Here is a 19,889-nt window from a genome sequence, read left to right on the forward strand (position 1 = left end):
TTGTTAGTCGCATTCCGCTTTTTGGCTGAGGTATGGTTCGAACTCGGTACCCTTTTGGTACGAAGCCATCAATCTACCAATTACGCCAACACAGGCCATACCAACCGAAGTTTTTTTGGCCATATGACCTGTTAGGTTGTTATATCTACTTTGTGTTATTTAACAATAAACAAGTTAGTCGTACTACTGATTCCGTTTTATGCCTTGAGGTATCATTCGAACACGGTACCCTTTTGCTACAAAGCCATCACTTTACCAATTACGCCAACACAAACAGGCCATACTAATTTAACTTTTTTTGGTCATATGACCTGTTAGTTTTTTATATCTACTTTGTGTTATTCAACAATAACAAGTACCACACCGTTTTCTCTACTGCTGAACTCCGTTTTATGCCTTGAGGTGTGATTCGAACTCGGTACCCCTTTTGCTACGAAGCCATCACTTTACCAATTACGGCCAACACAGGCCATAACAACTTAACTTTTTTTGGCCATATGACCTGTTAGTTTGTTGTATCTACTTTGTGTTATTCAACAATAGATAAATACCACAACGTTAGTCGTACTGCTGAAATCCGTTTTATGACTGGAGGTAGGATTCGAACTCGGTACCCTTTTGGTACGAAGCCATCACTCTACCACTTACGCCAACACAGGCCATACCAAACCAACCTTTTTTTGGCCATATGACCTGTTAGTTTGTTATCTACTTAGTGTTATTCAACAATAACGTTAGTCGTACTGCTGAATTTCGTTTTATAAATGGAGGTAGGATTCGAACTCGGTACCCTTTTGGTACGAAGCCATCACTCTACCACTTACGCCAACACAGGCCACCAAATTTTGGTCAAAAAAATTTTTGGGAAAAAAAAATTTGAGAAAAAAAAATTTAGTCCAAAAAATTTTGTCAAAAAAAATTTGGGAAAAAAAAATTTGGTCAAACAAACTTTTGGAAAAAACTTTTTGGTCAAAAAAGTTTTGGGAAAAAAAAATTTTGGACCAAAAATTTTGGAAAATAAATATCGGGAAAAAAATTTGGTCAAAAAAATTTTTGGATAAAAATTTGGTCAAAATATTTTCGGAAAAAAAATTTTGGTCAAAAAATTTGGGTCCAAAAAATTTTGGGAAAAAAATTTTGGGAAAAAAATTTTAGTCAAAAAAATTTTGGTCAAAAAAATTTTAGTCAAAAAAATTTTGGTCAAAAAAATTTTTTGAAAAAAATTTTGGTCAAAAAAATTTGGTCAAAAAAATTTGGGAAAAAAATTGGGAAAAAAAATTTGATCAAAAAAATTTTGGTCAAAAAAATTTTGATCAAAAAAATTTTGGACAAAAAAATTTTGGAAAAAAATTTTGGTCAAAAAATTGTTGCTATGTACCGTTAACCTCTAACAACAAATTTTCAATAATATTACTTTGCGATTTTCGTTGCCTATGGTTATTGAAATAAATAATTAGATACAGTGCAAATAATTTTTGGTCAAAAAAATTTTTGGAAAAAATTGGGAGAAAAAAATTTTGGGAAAAAGTTTTTTTGGAAAAAAAATTTGGTGACCAAAGTTTTAATATTTATTGCAAATAGTGACACAATAATATATTAATTAATATATAATTGTTACATTTTGATTAAAGAAACGTATGGGTAAATTTTACTGTGAACACGATGAAATACTAGTCATTCTGCCAGTTATTATTAAACATAACGAGATGGCACCAAACATAAATGCATTCGACATTGATGCATACCGCACGCTTCGAAATACTGCAAAGGCACATGCATTCTTTATATTTAGGAGAATGTGTTATTGACCGTTATTATCTGTAAAACACTCTGAAATTACTGCTATAAATGTGTTCAATAAAGGACGTAAAATAACTATTGTCTCCATATATGTTCCTTCTGCAAAACTATTGCATGCAGACTTACATAAAATATTTAACTTAAATCCAAGAGTTATTGTAGCTGGTGATTTTAATGCGCAACACATAATGTGGAATTGTAAATATAATAACACAAACGGACTCAAACTATTTAAGTACTTAAACAAAAACCATGATACCATTCAATTACATTATCCTCAGACTCCAACTAGATTTCCTGCGATACCAAATCAAGACCATAGTACAATAGATTTAGCCCTTACAAAAAATCTATCTATTCTTTCTGAACCTATAACCAAATCTTTATTTAACTCAGATCATAATCCAGTCTTTATAAGTATCTCAAACCCACTTGACGGCAATCCTCAATCCTACAAAAATGTTTTAGATTATAATAAAGCCAATTGGCTGCTCTATAAGAAAATAATAAATGATAATATATGTCACACCAGACAAATTGATAACAATGATAGTATAGATCAAGCTGTAGAACACCTAACAACTACTATTACTGATGCCATAAGTAAAACCATTCCATTGCGAAAGTCCACTTCAACACAAACAATTAGTTTACCTTTGGAAATTATATCCAAAATTAAATTAAAAAATCAAATTAAAAAGTTGTGGCAAAAATCAGGTGCCACGTTTCTCAAAGAACATTTAAACAGGCTTACTAGAATAATTACTGAGGACATTAGGGTTTATCGTAATAAAATATGGGCTGATAAACTAACAAATATTAACTATTATCCAAATAAAATTTGGTACACTGCAAAAAGACTGACTCAAACTTTTGCTCCCATACCATATTTACATACAAATTCCAATAACATTGCAACAACACCCGAACAAAAGACCGAAATTTTAGCATCTAACTTCGAATTAGCACATCAGTACAATCTTTCTATACTCAAAATGCTTTTGAACAGACTGTTAGTTCCAGTGTAAGACAATATATAAACAATACTTATAACAAAAATCACAAAATAGAGATAGTAACTGTTGCGGAAGTTATAAATATTATTAAAAAACTGTCTAATAAGAAAGCTCCAGGACCAGATGGTATACAGAACTTAGCAATTAAACAGTTACCTATTAAAGCTTTTATCCTACTTACACGAATAACAAATAAAATTTTAAAAATTGATACTTTCCTGTGTCATGGAAATGTTCTAATGTGGTACCAATATTAAAGCCAGGAAAACAACCAAATCTACCACAAATCTACAGACCTATAAGTCTATTAAATACAATAAGCAAAGTAGTTGAAAAATTGCTGCTTGTTCGATTTAATAAATTTTTAAGTGTTAATAATATCATACCAGAAACGCAATATGGTTTCAAACATGGGCATTCAGTTCTGCATCCACTAGCACAGCTAGTTGAAAATACTGTACTAAATTTTAACAAAAAGACACACACTGGTCTTGTACTAATAGATTTTGAAAAAGCTTTCGATACTATTTGAACAGATGGACTGTTGTATAAATTAATAAATTTACAATTTCCACATTACATAACAAAAGTCATTATTTCATATCTTAAAGATCGTACATTTCAGGTTCAAGTAAATAATAATCTTTCAAATCCTAAAAGTATAGAAGCTGGAGTGCCTCAGGGATCCTTGCTAGGACCAACATTGTTTAACACATATATATATATATATGATATCCCTACTGACAGCAAAACAAATACATTTCACATTCATCAAAATCAGTAGCGGTGATAGCTAACAAGCTACAAAATCACATAGATAATATAGCAAAATATGCAGAAAAATGGCACATAAAAGTAAATCCCATAAAAACGGAAGCAATAATTTTTTGGAAAGGAAATAAGTTGAAAGAAAAGCCTATAGAAATAAAAATTTTAGGACAAAAAATTAAATGGACAGATAAAGTTAAGTACCTAGGAGTAACGCTTGATAGGAAACTTAACTTTAATACACATATAAAAAGAAATTGGCGCAAACATATGGGCTACTAAATCTTTTAAGACCATTATTGAGCACAAAGAGTGCATTAAATATGCGTAATAAAAGAAGAATATATCTAACGCTGATCAGGCCATGTCTGATGTATGCTGCCCCAATATGGAACATGACATCGAGGACAAATATTAAAAAACTACAAATTTTACAAAACAAATCACTGAGACTAATACTGAACCTGATACGTGACCCAACTACCGGACACTACTACTCAACAAAGCTCTTACACGAACAAGCAGACATACCGAGTGTGATTAACCACATTAAGAAAATGACGGAAAACTTCTACGAAAAATGCAAAGACCATACCAATAATAATATTAGAACCCTCGGACAGTACACGCCTGATATCATATGGTACGGCAAATATCCAATGCCAAACTACATTCTGGACAACACAAATAAGAGCATCTAATAATTTAAAGAATGTAAATTAAATATATATTTAAAGATTGTGATTTATTTTGAAGAATGTTTGAACTTTCTTTTTTTTCGATCACAAACCATTATTTTATTTTTAAAACAAAATGTATAATTTAAAGTGGATAGTTTGTAGTATTAAATAAGAGTAAAATACTTTTAGTAGTAAACTCATAAATCATGGTTGTTGTATATTATATTGTAATAAAACAGAAATAAAAACTAAAAAAAAAAAAAAAAACTAAAACGTTTCGTTGCACTCGAGTTGCACAATTCGGATGTCAAGTGTCTAGTTCAAATGAGAGTCAATCACTTCTGTCAGGCCTCTCGTTTGCACCATGCTTCGAGGTCCGCTGGAGCAGAACCTGATTCGGTCGTCTCATCTTGACTTTTCTGGATCGCGGACATCGGGAGATAACGGTATGATGCCTCTATTTTCCCCAGTTGTCTGCGGCTATTGGGGGGCACTGATAGTCCAAATTTTTTGTCCAAAATATTTTTCCAAAAAAATTTTCACAAAATTTAGTTTCCCAAATTTTTTCCGCCAAAAAATCAAAGGGTTTTTCCCAAAAAATCAAAGTCCATGATTTTTTCCCAAAGTTTTTTTGTCTCAAAATTTTTATCCCAAACATTTTTTTATCAAAAAATCATACAGCCCCTAGTTTTTTCCCAAAAGGAAACGAATCTGACTAACATTTTTCGCAAAAAATTTTGCTGAAAATTTTATGTTAGCGACGGTTACCATAACTCCAATGTTTTTCAATCTAATGTTATATTTGTTAGATAGTTATATAAGCAATAGTGTTATAAACTCGGTCAAAGTCACATAAATAACAAATTGTAAATGGAAGACAGAACTGATGACCAAGAGATGGAAACAGAATTCTGAAAAATTTAGGTTCGAAGAAAGATGAAATCAGAGATGGGGAAGAAAACAACGAAAATTATATAAAGAATTAAAATAATAAAAATATGAATAATAATATTTATAAAGCATTCATCTTTCTTATATATAAAAATTAATCGCAAAATGTGTTGGTAAGCGCATAACTCAACAATTTGGCCAATTCTTTTTTTAAAATGTTCGTTCAAGTCCAAGGATGGTTCTTACGGCGAGAAAAAAAACGAATAATTGCCGGGAAAACCCTAAAAACAGTACTTTTCCTTTTCTCATACAAACGTAGAAACAATTTGAGCTTTATTGCTATTATATAAAGTTCATATTAAATTACAAACACTCACTGTATACTCCTTCAAAACAATCATGCCAATTTTGATAAATCTTTCTGATGTTTGTTAAAGAAATTTTCTAGGATGTATGTGATTATAAAGTACTGAGATGTATGTGCAATAAATTTATGATTATGAATAAGAAAAATAAAATGTCTACATTATTATTGCCAAAAAGCAGCTGAGATGTGTCAGAAATTAAAATAATATAAAATACAGTATATGTATGGCAGATTGAATGATATACATATAAACAGGATATGACAAATTAATTCACTTAAAATATGAAATTAAGTATTAATCAGGCCGGTCCTACCTTTAATGCGATCCATGCGAAAAATACGAGCGCACGCATTTGAGGGCAGTATTCGGATATTAAATTTTCAATAGTTTAGTATAGTTTTTTTTTTTCAATATATAATTTCTTTGCATCTTTTACTAATCTTTCCATAATATTTTTAAAATTCGCAAAAATTTCACTATATAACAGCAAATGGGAAAGTAAAGATGAATACATACAATTCGGCCCTCATGATTAGGAAAAGTTTAAGATGCAATTTTGGATATCTAAAATAATAAAAAAATTAAATTAATTTAATTTAATTTAATCCAACATGAAGTACCAGTGTTATGTTATGGTTATGGTTATGTTATACCGTTTAAAATCTTCAATTTCCAATATAGTGTAGGAATTGAGACTCATCATTTTATTTAAAGCAATTCTACATTTAACATCGCTCATACTATAAATGTATATGCATTTTGGCATGAAGAGTAATTTAAAAAACAATAATTATTATTTTTAGGTAAACGGTAAATATTAGTATATTATATTAAAAAATTGTAGTCATGGGTACAGGACAACGTCTGTCGGGTCATCTAGTAACTGAATCAAACCGATTTCCCATTAGAAATAAATTTATTCGATAATATAAATCTAAACAATAGTTTTAAACTAATACATAAGTATACAATAAAAATACAAAACATCACTTGTTACAGTCATTTCTCAAAGAATGAAATTTACATCTTATAAAATAATAAAGATGCATCATTTTACATACTTCAATTAAATATCATGTTGCCATTTGAGCAAAACATATATAAGACATTACATATATTGAGATTGTAGCATCAATCACTGTATTATTTTTAATCAGCTCTGCATATTTACAAATATGTAAGAAATTTATATAATTAACGTAATTATAAATATATTTATATAGATATCAATTACAAAAAAAAAAAAATGAAAATGTTTAATTAGGCCCCAAAATGGTGACAATTTTATGAATATACATTTATTACATAAATTCAAAGGTAATTTAACGTAGGTGAGAATAAATTCAAAGTCATCTAAATCAAAGTTGTATTCATAAAAAATGCAATGCAATAGGTATAATATTTTCACTCGATACCTATAAATCATTCAATCAATTCATAAAATGTTCATCATTTAAGATTTCTTACACACGATGATCAGTTCTACGACGATCCCTCGAAGAACTTCTATGGCGTGCTACTGGGTATTCTGGTAATGGGGGTCCCTCGTAATACCTGTGTAGCACAGGAGGAGCCCAGTACATAAATCCCGGTGGTGGGGCACAAGGTAAAGGTGGCAATTGATGCTGCATAGATCTCATGTAATCGGCTACATAAGCTTCAGCAGCTGCTGTTGTACTAGTATATCGACTTGAATATCTGCAGTGTTTTAAATTTTAATTAGGGATTTGATAAAAAAAATTGGTGCATGCTAATTTCATATAATTATATTCATATAAATTCATATAATTATATACCGTGTAAATAATTTATATGTTGTAATATACAGTGTTTACTATTTTTCTTAACGTCGAACATAACATGAAGACATGAGAACATGAGTTGTCTGCATGTCTATGAGATGTGTTTGCCAACTCACATTCAAACCTGACATTTTTTTCATAAGTAGACAACTCAGGGGTCAAACGAAAGGCGATTCTTGCGATTTGAGATCTATAACCTGTGAGGAAATTTGATATCATACTACTTGATATTGATCTATCCATTATAAATTGTACGATCACGTTTATATAAGTTTAGATAAGAAGGGAAAAAAAAACAATCAAGCGGAGTTAGAATAAAGGACCTTATCTCACATTTCTTAAAATTATATAAACTGAATTGCAAAGTTAAAATCATTTATCCCAAGTATATAAAGTGAGTTTTAGAATTATTGCTAAAATTAAAATGAAAATCCTAATATTTAATTTTTTTTAATTAAAATTTTTTTTTTGCTTTTTCCAAAAATAATCGTTTCGTCAACACAAGCAACAGGTTTCTTGATTCATTCATGCTACGTTCTCTCAAAAACTGCCATTTTTGCACATTTTGCTCCGTATCTCTAAAACGGCTGAACCTCTCCTTACATTCTCCCCAGCATTACGAATTGAATGTTTTTTAAATCATTCAAATCGAATCCTCCGCACTCAAAAACTCGATTTCTATTTTCTGCACTCTTTGCTTCATATCTCAGCAAACAAATCAGCACGTTTCCTTATAAATAGGAATCGATTGCTTTTTGAATCATTCAAATCGGTTGACCGGCGCTTCCGAAAACTTCGACGAAAAATTGTATCACACCCATTAAACACACAACCATTTTTTCTAAGGTATGCCAACATGTTCAGAAAACTCTAAAACGTGAAGATATGCAAAAATTTTCATTTCAATTTTGTACCACAGCTATTTCGGCTAGCCGCGGCACGCAAAATAACTACAATTTTAATTTTTTTCTCTAACAATAAAGTTAAAAAAATTTGAATAAAAGTACATATATTGATAAGATCAATTAAAAAATTAATCCAATGAACTAAGTAAATTATTGAAAATCATTGGTAAATTATACATTTAATTATATATTTATTTTATACACAATTTAATATAATACGTCAAAACGTCAAAGTAAATAAAAAAATTGAAGTGGGTGACGGTTGTGCAGATATCCTCATAGTAAATGTGAATAGAATGCTCTATGATGATTCACAAACATGTTCTTAATACATCACGGAACAACTTAAGCTCAATAAAACAATTAACCAACAAACTGAAACTACAGCTGCAAATATAATAAAACAGTCTATTCTATTGAATAGTAATCAACAAATTCCATCGACAAGCAATGAACCTATGATCATGAAAAATATATTTTCTCAAACTGCGTCTACTTCTTGAAATTTTGCTCCTTGGCAATTTGTTACTAGCCCAAAAGGAAAGCGACCAAAACGCCTAAAAGGCGAACCGATTAAACTAAATAATAGATTTGAATTATTACCAAATAATGAACCAATAGCTCAGCCAAGATGTCCTACACCAACCAACAGATTATGAAGGTATGACTAATGCTATCAATAATTTCTTAGGCAATAAAATTACATAATAAAAACTTTATCAAACAATAACATAAAATGTAAAGTTTCAAATATTGAAGACTACAGAAACTTGTAAAATTTCTACCTATACCAATGCAGTATTTCATACATACGAGGTCAGTACTGAAAGAGCATATAAAGTTGCGTTGAAGTACATTCATCATTCAGCAAACATTTCCGAACTGAAAAATAAAATTGAAAACAAATGACATAAGGCCAGAAACATTACAAATATATTACGCTATAGGCAAAAGACTCCTTCTCAATATGTTTCACATTGATCTTGAACCAATAAAAACAATTCAGAAATTTTTAAGATAAATAAGATACTTGACCAAATATCCATTTTGAGACTTCGTTTATATCATTAGTAATATCACAGTGTACAAAATGCCAAATGTAAGTTCATACTAGAACAAATTGCAATCGTCCAATTATTTGTGTAAAATGTGGACTCCAGAATTTGTGTAAACTGTGAAGAAGCTCACACAGCAAACTACAAAGGTTGTTCTACCTATGAGAATTTACTACAAAATAAATCTAAAAATGATTCCAACAACAAAAACGGGTCGAAACAATTATACAATTCACCTATAAACATCAAAACTGCAACCACTTCACGACGTTTTGATAGACTAACAAACACGGAGCACATGTCATATTCTAAAGCCATAAAATTCAATAGAAGCAAAAATTCAAATATAGAAAATAACAACTCTGCGAATAATAACTATTCACAATTCTTAACTGAATTTAAAAATATGTTTCAACAACTTATGCAACAGAATACCATGATTATTAATATGTTATGTACCATTAACAAAATAATTTAGCTTTATCGTTAAATTTCTAAGAATAGGACTATGGAACTCCAACGGGCTCATGCAGCATAAACACGAACTAATATTATACCTCAATGAAAACAAAATAGACGTTTTTCTGGTAAGTGAAACTCATTGCACTAATTATTTAAACTTATTCATTCCTAATTATCTTGTATATCATACTACTCATCCAGATGGCACAGCTCACGGGGGTGCAGCTGTATTAATTAAATCTAATATATATCACTACAAACTTGAAAAATATTAGAAAGATTACTTACAAGCAACATCCATCAAAGTACAAATGTCATCTTTTGCAATAACAATTTCTGACTTATATTGTCCACCACGGCATACAATTAGTAATATACAATTTTCTGAATTCTTTGAATCTCTTGGAAATAAGTTACAGTTGGCGGAGATTTCAACAGTAAGCACACATTTTGGGGTTCAAGACTGAATCCAAAGGAAGAAAACTGTATGAAGTTATTGTCCAACAAAACTATAGTACTCTTTCCATGGTACTCCGACTTACTGGCGAACGACCCAATAAAGAAGCCCGATTTATTGAATTTCTTCATAATGAAGGGCTTAAACCCAAGGTACCCAAATGTTCATTCAAGCTACAACCTCTCTTCAGATCACTCACCTATAATTGCTACTATCTGTTCTTCAAATATCAATGTTTGTAATCCTTATAGACTACATTCGAGAAAACAAACTGGGAAACTATACCGCTGCAAAATAGAAAACAATACTGATCGCAAAATTAGTTAGTATTGATGAATTTAATAAAATCTCTCATGATGCAGCTTTAGCTGTTACACCAGAACAACAGTTCAGCAGGATCAACCTGTCCTTTGAAATTAAACATTTAATCTCAGAAAAAAGAAAAGCAAGTCTCAAATGGCAGTCAACTCACTTTCCATCAGATAAGAACACATACAATAACTTAAGCAATTAATTAAAATCGAGATTGAAAGAAATTTTAAACCAAAACTTCAACAATTACCTATCAAAACTGAATAGATTTGATATTCATTACTCATTATTTAAGTACAGTTTTCAAACCGAACCCAGATTACTCTAACACAGCGGGCCTAAGATCAAATATAATTCCTTTTCACAACTCAATGAACATCATAAAGTTCTTTTCATTAAAGATTATAATTGAAGAGATTAGTAAACTAAAAAACAATAAATCTCTTATGATTTAGTTGCACCAAAAATGTTGAAAAAACTGCCAAAGGATTCATGCTTCTGACATATATATTTAAATCAATAATTAGATTAAATTATTAGTTAACTCTTCAAAAACTCTTTCACAACAAAACATCTATGGTAAAAATGATCCATAAAAGCAGAAAAGATCCTAATATGGTTACCTCATATAGACCAATCAGCCTTCTGCCAATTGTCTCAAAAGTGCTCGAAAAACTTCTGCTTCAACATATCTTAAGTAGCGCAAATACATTTCCAGAACATCAGTTTGGTTTACGCAGCAATCTACAATTCAACAGTGCCACAGAATCATAAGAGTCATCAACAATACCTTCGAGCCGAAACAATTCTGTTCTGCAGGGTCTCTAGATGCGAGCTCAATGGACTTTTTTTGAAGATGAGATCTCTACTTCCAAGTGGTTATTATAATATTCTAGAATCTTATCTCGCCAACACTAAAACTTCAACATCTCATCAGATTGAGGCAGGAGTTCCTCAAGACAGTGTTTTGGCGCCATTTCTCTATATACTCTTCACTAGCGATTTTCCAACTTTCCAATCAACTACAAAAGCCGCCTTTGCTGATGACATAGCAGTTCTATAGACACAGGCTGATGCATTTAAGGCTTTCCTAATTTTACAAAGAGACGAATGATTACAAAGACTTCTGGGACGCAAGTCGATTCTATCTATTGGCAATGATTTACAAGGTAATATTGAAACTAATATGGACTTATGGCATAGAATTGTAGAGCTGTGCGAGCAAATCCAACATAGTGCTAATGCAACGTGCCCAATCTAAAATATTAAGGCAGATTAATGATGCTCCGTGGTTCGTCAGCAATGAGACCTTACACAATGATCTTCATATTGAATTATAAACAAAATTATACAAATCAACAGTGTTAAACATTTTCATAAACTAGAACATCATACAAACTCTATAGACACTCAGCTTCTTGATACACCAATTGCAAGAAGACTGAAGAAGAAGCTGCACAAAGATAATATGAAGGACCAACTATCACGACTTTATATGAACAGAATAGTAGAATCATTTATTGTAGTAATTCTCTAACTATCAATATAATATTTATCAGATTAATTTATATGTGTGTTTGTAAGTGTGTGTGTATGTGTGTGAGGGAATGACATAAGCCAAATAGCTCATACAATTGTCCTATATTCTGATTGCTATTGAAAATATATATATATATATATATATATATATATATATTATAATATATTCTAACAGGTCGAAGTATATTTTAAACCTAAAAATTTTTTTTTCGTTTTTCGAATAGTCTTATGTTGTATAACCCCTTAAGACAAGTTGCATGAGTTTCCAAACATGTACTTCAATAATTTTTGGTCAAGAAACGGCCCGGCAAGTTCTGCTGACTAAGAACCAATCAGCACGATTTCTAAATATACAGAACTTTTTCAGAGAAACCTTATCGAAATATGCACTTCTTTAAAAGCTAAAAAGAAATCACGGCTGATTGTCTTGCAAAAGTAATCAACACGAGGCCTTACAGAGTTCCATTAATGGCTTTTAAATTCATGCCATCGGTTCAAATCGCTTAAACTGCCTGTAGCAATATTTAATTTTTTTTTAATTTAGATTTTTTTTAAATTTGAAATTTTGTCTGAAGAGATGAAGTATTGAGGCACGTAATGGCTGCGTTTTAGTCTCACGGTTAAACATTACAAATCTTGTAACATGTAAGCATTATAGAATGTACTCATGATTAAAATATCTATAAAACTTACATATCTATAAATTGTAATGCATATGTCTAATGATCACTTTTCACTGCCAAATGACATTATTGTAACTTGCCTTCCTAAAAATTTAGTCAATTCTTCATTCCGTTAATACAAGTAAAATGCTTTTCGAATCATTCAAATTGAGCGCTCCGTTCTCTCAAAAAACCATTTTTGAGCTTTTTGCCCCGTATCTTCGAAACGGCTTAACCTGCCTTAGCCAAAAATAATCAGCACGTGTTCCATCAATAGATATCAAATGCTTTTCCATAATAGAAATCGGTTTAATACATACATACAACACACATTTTCATCATTTTTTTCAAAGGTATGCTAAGATGGATCAGGAAGTCTTGAAATGTAGTTATGTAAAAAATTCCATTTTTGATTTTTGCTATACTACCTACGGAAAGTTAATAACAATCTGTGTCAGACAATCATAAAGTCCGTTTTCATAATTTTTGTTAATTTTCGTGAAATCGAAAATGAAAGTTCGAAATTTTAATGTTCAACAATATTCTCATTCATTACATATTGTTTCATATAAGCATGCCTATTGTATATATATATCATATTAATACTTTATTAGTTATTGTAATTTTATTATCAACTAGCTGTACCCGTTCACGCTTTGCCGTGATTTAGTTGAACAAAGATGTGTATTGTTAATATATTTTAATGTTACTACTATATGTTCAACAATTTGTCTACGAATTTACCTATAAACTTGTAATCAATCTACCATTTTACAGGCTTCTTACCTATTTACCTGTCAACCTATTTACCTATCAACCCGTTTCACATTTCTACCAATTTACCTGTCAACCTATTTATCCGTCTTGTTATTTATCTATCAACCAGTTTACATACCCTCCAATTTACCTGACCATCAGCTATCCAACAAATTACCTTTTCGCCAATTTACTTGTCTACCATTTCACCTATCTATCAATTTAGCTGTCAACTGTTATCAATACATCATTATACCTGACAACCGATAGGTACTTTACTTGCAATCCCGTTCTAAATGTCTACCAATTAACCTGTTCAATAATTTACCTGTTTAACAATTTGTCTACTAATTTACCTATAAACCTGTTTATCAATCTACCATTTTACTGGCCTACAAATTTACCTGTCATCCCGTTCTACATGTCTACCAATTAACCTGTCAACCTGTATATTTGTCTCCATATTCGTCTATCTACCAATTCTTTTCTCTACCTTTATAAATTCTCTAATTCTCCTTATTTATTTACGCATTATAAAAAAATTAAAACTCGAATCGATTCTACATTTTAGTTAGAAACGTTTGTATTTGATTTTTAGTTTTCCCAGCAAGTATTCGATTTTTTCTGGCCGTAAGAACCATCCTTGGACTTTAACGAAAACTTTAAAAGAAGAATTGGACAAATTAGTTCAGGCGTTGTTGAGTTATGCGCTTACCAACACATTTTGCGATCCATTTTTATATATAAGATATATATCAACTGCCAATATTGAATTTAAACCATAATGTTATCAAAGATTACATTACTATATAGCTTCAAAATTTATCCTAATAATTTTGAACTATATTTATTTTTGAAACACAGTTTTTGTTTTTTGTGAAACAGAAAAATTAAATATCTTTGAATGTCTCACTACACAAACTGTGTTCAAAAACTCGCCACAAGACAATTTCCAATTAGACAGAATGATTTGAATTATTTCACAAATGATTATGATATTCAAATTGCATCTATCAAATTGCCTTTATATACAATACCTGAAATAACTAAAATATTACTAACCTGCTAGAAGAATCCCTGCGGTAGGGGCTGATGCTGCGAGCCCTTGCGCGGTTATGTCGTGTCGTTAGATACAATTTTCGACCTCTGGCATAGTGAGGGGGTCCACGGCCTCGAAATTTAGATCGGGCTCCTAATGGTTGACGGTATGTGCTGTAGCTCCTAGAGTGCAGTCGTTTTGAAGCCTCTTTTGAACGGCGCAGGATTGGAGTCATTTCAATACCTAAATAATAATAAATTATCAGATCGTTTTATTGATAATTATAATGCAAAATAATATCTTCAACTTATTGGTTATAAATTGAAGGTTGCTTTTTATGTATCATAATTTAGGCTAATATTGTTATTTTTAAGAAGTCAAAAGACTTATGAAAAGGTTTTTTGAATAAATATAATACACTAAGATAATTAGTCCAAGTTGATTGGTAAATTCTACAGTAACTAGTAATCATATTTTAAAATTATCAACTCAAAAAGCAGATGAACTTGAAGTATACAGAAATATTACAATACTGATTTAATTATCACTTATTAAGATACACATTCAGTTGCAGAAATAAAGAAATTTGTTAAAATGTATCGGATCGAGATTCTCAACACTAAAAATTACATCAAAGCAAAACTTCATTTTAGTCACAAAACAAGTTAATATTGTCGAAACAGGATATAAAGTTTTTGAAGAGACTATCATAACTCAAAATAAACTATCACAAATGAAATATATAACACTTTGTAACTTGCACACTCAAATTTGTCATTTACAAAATTAATAAAAAAAAAGCCAAGTCTACATTATTAAAAAATGTGTCTTACATCTTCCCTATTACTTTTATATTAAAATATAGAAATATTTTAAATGCATTATTAAATTGTAATTTCATTATTATACATTGTCCAAAATATTTGTCCACTTGATTGGACATAAAATAATTAGATGATGACTAATATCAAACATATTCATAGAAAGATTATTAACACATTATTGAAATATTCATAAAATAATAATTTTGAGGAGCATAAAAATAGCTACCAAAATGGTGCAACTATTTAAAACATCAAACAATATTTAAGTTATTTGGACAAAAAAAATATTATATTTAATGCGAAGTGTATTTCTCTAGTTACTTTAATTTTCTTTAACTTAAGTTAAATAAAGATATAAATTGGATTTCTTCGATTTATAAATATTACCATCTTTTATCTATTATAACCATATTTATAATTTAAATATTACGTTTCTTTTAAAAAAAAAAACAAAATGCAATGAAATGAAATTACAAACTTAATATTGTTTGTAACATTTTAATAAAGTTAGCATCAGAATGTAAAAAAACCAAGACAAATAAAAAAAAAATGACTGGCAACTGTAAGGAAGATAATTAAACTGTAGCAATTTTCTCTCAGTATTCTAAGAATATAGTATTTTTGCATATATCAAATATAATTTTGCGAATATCAAATAATATTTTGCTTATTTCTTCAATTTCCTTATTCAAAATTATTTTAACAACTCCTTTTTAGCCCTTTATGACCACAAATATTTTCATACTTTATTCTCTTTTTGATTCTGCCCTCATGTATCGATATTTAAGGTATAAAAACTTTATGTCTCTTTCTATCAAGACAATAAACAACTTTGAATACTGAACATTCTATTATCATACTTCAAACAATTTGTCACATTATTATAAGTATTTTTTTCTCAAGTTTTGTCTATCACATTACATAATTTTATTGTTATTTTATTTTATTTTACTGTTTTTAGTTAAATTAAACTAATTTGTCTACTGCAATAAACCTAATAAATGTTATAAATTTTATTATGAACTCTGAAGATACTATAAGCTCCCAAAAATGGATGAATGAGTAAAATTCTGATAAAATAAAAAAAAGTGTGATAAAAATATTATGATAAAATAAATGTGTTATATCGAGTGGTTCAGTACAATGTGAACATGATGCTGCTATATTAAGCTAAGATGAAAGCTCAATTCAACTGCTAATTGATTATCACATCAAATACAAATACACAACAGATTACATAATTGACTCGCAAATTATATTATACAATTACAAAGAAGAATAAAAAACAAATAATTACATTAACGAAAAGACTGTTGATAAACAATATAAATGATGAAAGTTGTTCCTATTTAATACATAATTACTTACTTGGTTTTAGATTTAAGGGGGTAAAGGGTACTCAGAATTTGTAAAAAGGCAAAATTTGTTTTCTTGCATTTTTGTTAAGTGCAATATCTTGAAAATATTCTCTGAAAATTTCAAGTTGAACCGATAATTATTTTTTGAGTTATTCGACTCTTACCAGCGGAAGCAAGTGGAGAGCTTGATATTTACACTCAAGATTATTCTCCCTTACTTGCTGATGTTTTAAAAGCTGCTAAACTGATTTACGACGATCTTATCTATTACAATTCACTTTCAAGATGTGTAGGTGGATTCATTCAGAATAATAATGAGAGTCAAGAGCTTCAACCACCTAGTAAGGAAAATATGCCCAAAACCCTGAATACTATTTCTACTTTAACTTTAAATGCGCTTATCTCAAAACTATGTTTTTTGAACTGGTGACAACTGTAATTCAAAAACCACACAATACATTTTAATGAAATTTATACAGCTTTTAGAATGCATAATAGACTCGGGCCCGATCAAAGGATTTACTGTTTTTCAAAAATTTCGATTTTTTAAGGCCAATTAACTGTTGAATTTTACCCAAAAATCTAGAAAAGAACTTCCTGGCGCCTCCATTTTGTTACTTTTTGAAAAGAAAAGAAAAAAACAAAAAACTTTGATCCGGCCCAGGATTATCTATTTTTAAAACTATTTTTTTTTATCTGATCGATTTTAGACGAATCTCCAAGGACTTATGATTTTCAACGCAAAGACCTTGTTTTTTAACACGGTCAACACAAACACCTATAACTTTGGAAATGTTTATATATTTTTTTTTGAAATTTTTGTTATTTCAAGTCAAAACCTTGCTTAATACAGCCATATTTTTATTTTTGTAAAAAGACTTGATTTAATAACAAAAAGAAATACTGAAAATTCTCATTTTTTCATGACTCTGAGTACCCCTAACTCCTTAATGAAATTATGTTTTCAAAATCAAAAACATTATACTAATCAGGATTTCACATTCTCTAGAAATTTAGAGTAAACTAATTATAAATAGTTGAAGTTTCTTTGAAATCACTATACATTGAAAATTTATTGTTTTTAACTATTAAATTTTAAAATAAAACATCATCCAAAAAATTAGCATTGTGCAAATGAGTGGAATTCTGAAAAGAATTGCTGATATATTAAATTAGCAAATGTTGAAATTTTTGTAGTTCAATTATTTGTCACAGAATCACTATTGTGCAATCTGACTTCTCACAATTATAGCAGCATTATGTTCATACTAGATTTTTTAATCACTTAATAATCACACTTGTACTAGATTAAAACACCCAAAACGATAACAGACTTCCCGATAATTTTATTAGAATCTCCTATACCTTCATCTTGTGGAAACAATCTACAAAGTTCTTCAGCAACTCTGGGTTCGATTTCTTGTCCATCTCTGCCAATTTTAATGGTTTGCCTTCGTTCCACGGATTAAATAAATGCAATGTAGAACTGAATGGCAGCTCTTTCCTGCAGATCCAGTCGACTCTGAAAACACCTCCCAAAGCTTTTGATGATATACAGGTGGCAAAACCCACGATATTGGAGTCACATCACGTCTAGATTCACACTGAAGTCTTGCAAATCCTATAATTATTTTGTTCAGTTCACTACATAAAGTCACATGGAGAGGAACAGTATTACTTTAACACTAAACACTGAGAGTACATTTTTTTTTTTAACAAATTTATGCAATAACACCTTAGTTCACTGTTTTGTTGTTCAGTTGATTCTAGAAAATACAATTATTTAAACACAGAAATATTTATCTAAACAATGGCATGATTAAAAAAATGTGCATATTCAATTCATATAAATTTATAACATATTATGTAGGATAAATAAAATGCATATTCCAGAGATAAACTATAGTAACTTGCAACACCGAACTACTAAAAACAAATCTCTTTTTTTTATTTATTTATTTTAATTAGCAATATATATATTTCATATATATCCATATCTCAGACAGGAAGGGATGCCATTGAAGTACTAAATATAAAAATTTAAAAAAATATATAGACTAGAATAAGCTGTGTAATATCATTGAACTTGAAAAATGGTGCTTAAAGATAAAAATGAAAATGAATTGTAAGTGGCCAAATGTACTAGTATACCAGAGATTTTTTTTTAACCTTTTGTTACGAAAAGACATACAATATTATATTATATTGAATAAAGTGGCAAATAAAAATAATTTAAAAAGAAGTGAATATAACAATATATGTCATTAATTCGTAGTTTTACTTCATCAATCGCCAATATATTCTACAATGTATGCAGTTACCATAGTTTACCTTCGGAGTACCAATATTTCTATTATATTTATATTTAGAATAGGTTACCTGCGAATTTACCACTCTCTTTAACCGAAAACAACAGCAAAACGTTCCTGCATTCTCTAAAAGCCTGATTCAGATTATTCTCATTTTGGGGAAGTGTTGACCATACCCCTTTTGCCTTCGACAAAGTAACATTTTCCGCATTATTGCTTTTAATTACAAAAAATCTAGTATCACGAAATAAAATAATTTAACTTTGTCATATATCCATATGATTTGGAACTACTCCTATGTTGAGGAATACGTCGTGGTTCGGGGCTCGGCGAACGTCCTCTCTTATGACCTGATCTGCGATTTTTCTCATCTGCAGAACTTACTGAAGTGACAGAACTAATACTGGGATTAGAATCACTATCTGAAGAACTACTTGATACTTCGCTTCTTGTATCAAAACTTTTATTTTCTTCGAATTCTTTTAATTCTGCCTCAGACTCCCCGACGCCGAGATTGACAGCGTCAGTGTTTACTTCCATATCGACAATGGAAATAGTCGAAATACGCGCACAATACGCGTTAAATGCGTTTTAATAGAAGATCACAGACTAATGAGAAGAGTAAATAACGATATATATTAATTGTACCATTTAACCGCACTTAAAGGTAAAAAAATAGGCTATTTGTTGTTATTCTTTGGAAAACATTCGTATGAGTAGACAAACAGTGCAGGCAACATTGGCATACGAAAAATGTGAGGCAGATATCGAGATTAAGGCGAGACATACTACGACAGGAGTATCAACAGACAGTAGCGATGACAGGCGCTCATTATGCGGCTGCGCATGTATTTGTGTGTAAAAAACGCTGTGAAGTTAGGTGTGT

General features: G+C 30.1%; 1 pseudogene; it reads right to left on the bottom strand.

Moving 5' to 3' along the window:
- Window positions 1-6,986: 6,986 nt before the first annotated feature.
- On the bottom strand, window positions 6,987-19,552 carry LOC113386607 (annotated as a pseudogene).
- Between the last annotated feature and the right edge of the window lie 337 nt (window positions 19,553-19,889).

The sequence above is a fragment of the Ctenocephalides felis genome, unplaced genomic scaffold (genome assembly GCF_003426905.1).
Source record: "Ctenocephalides felis isolate EL2017-DRISC unplaced genomic scaffold, ASM342690v1 CF-g0.4_SCAFFOLD_00845, whole genome shotgun sequence".
Taxonomy (NCBI): domain Eukaryota; kingdom Metazoa; phylum Arthropoda; class Insecta; order Siphonaptera; family Pulicidae; genus Ctenocephalides; species Ctenocephalides felis.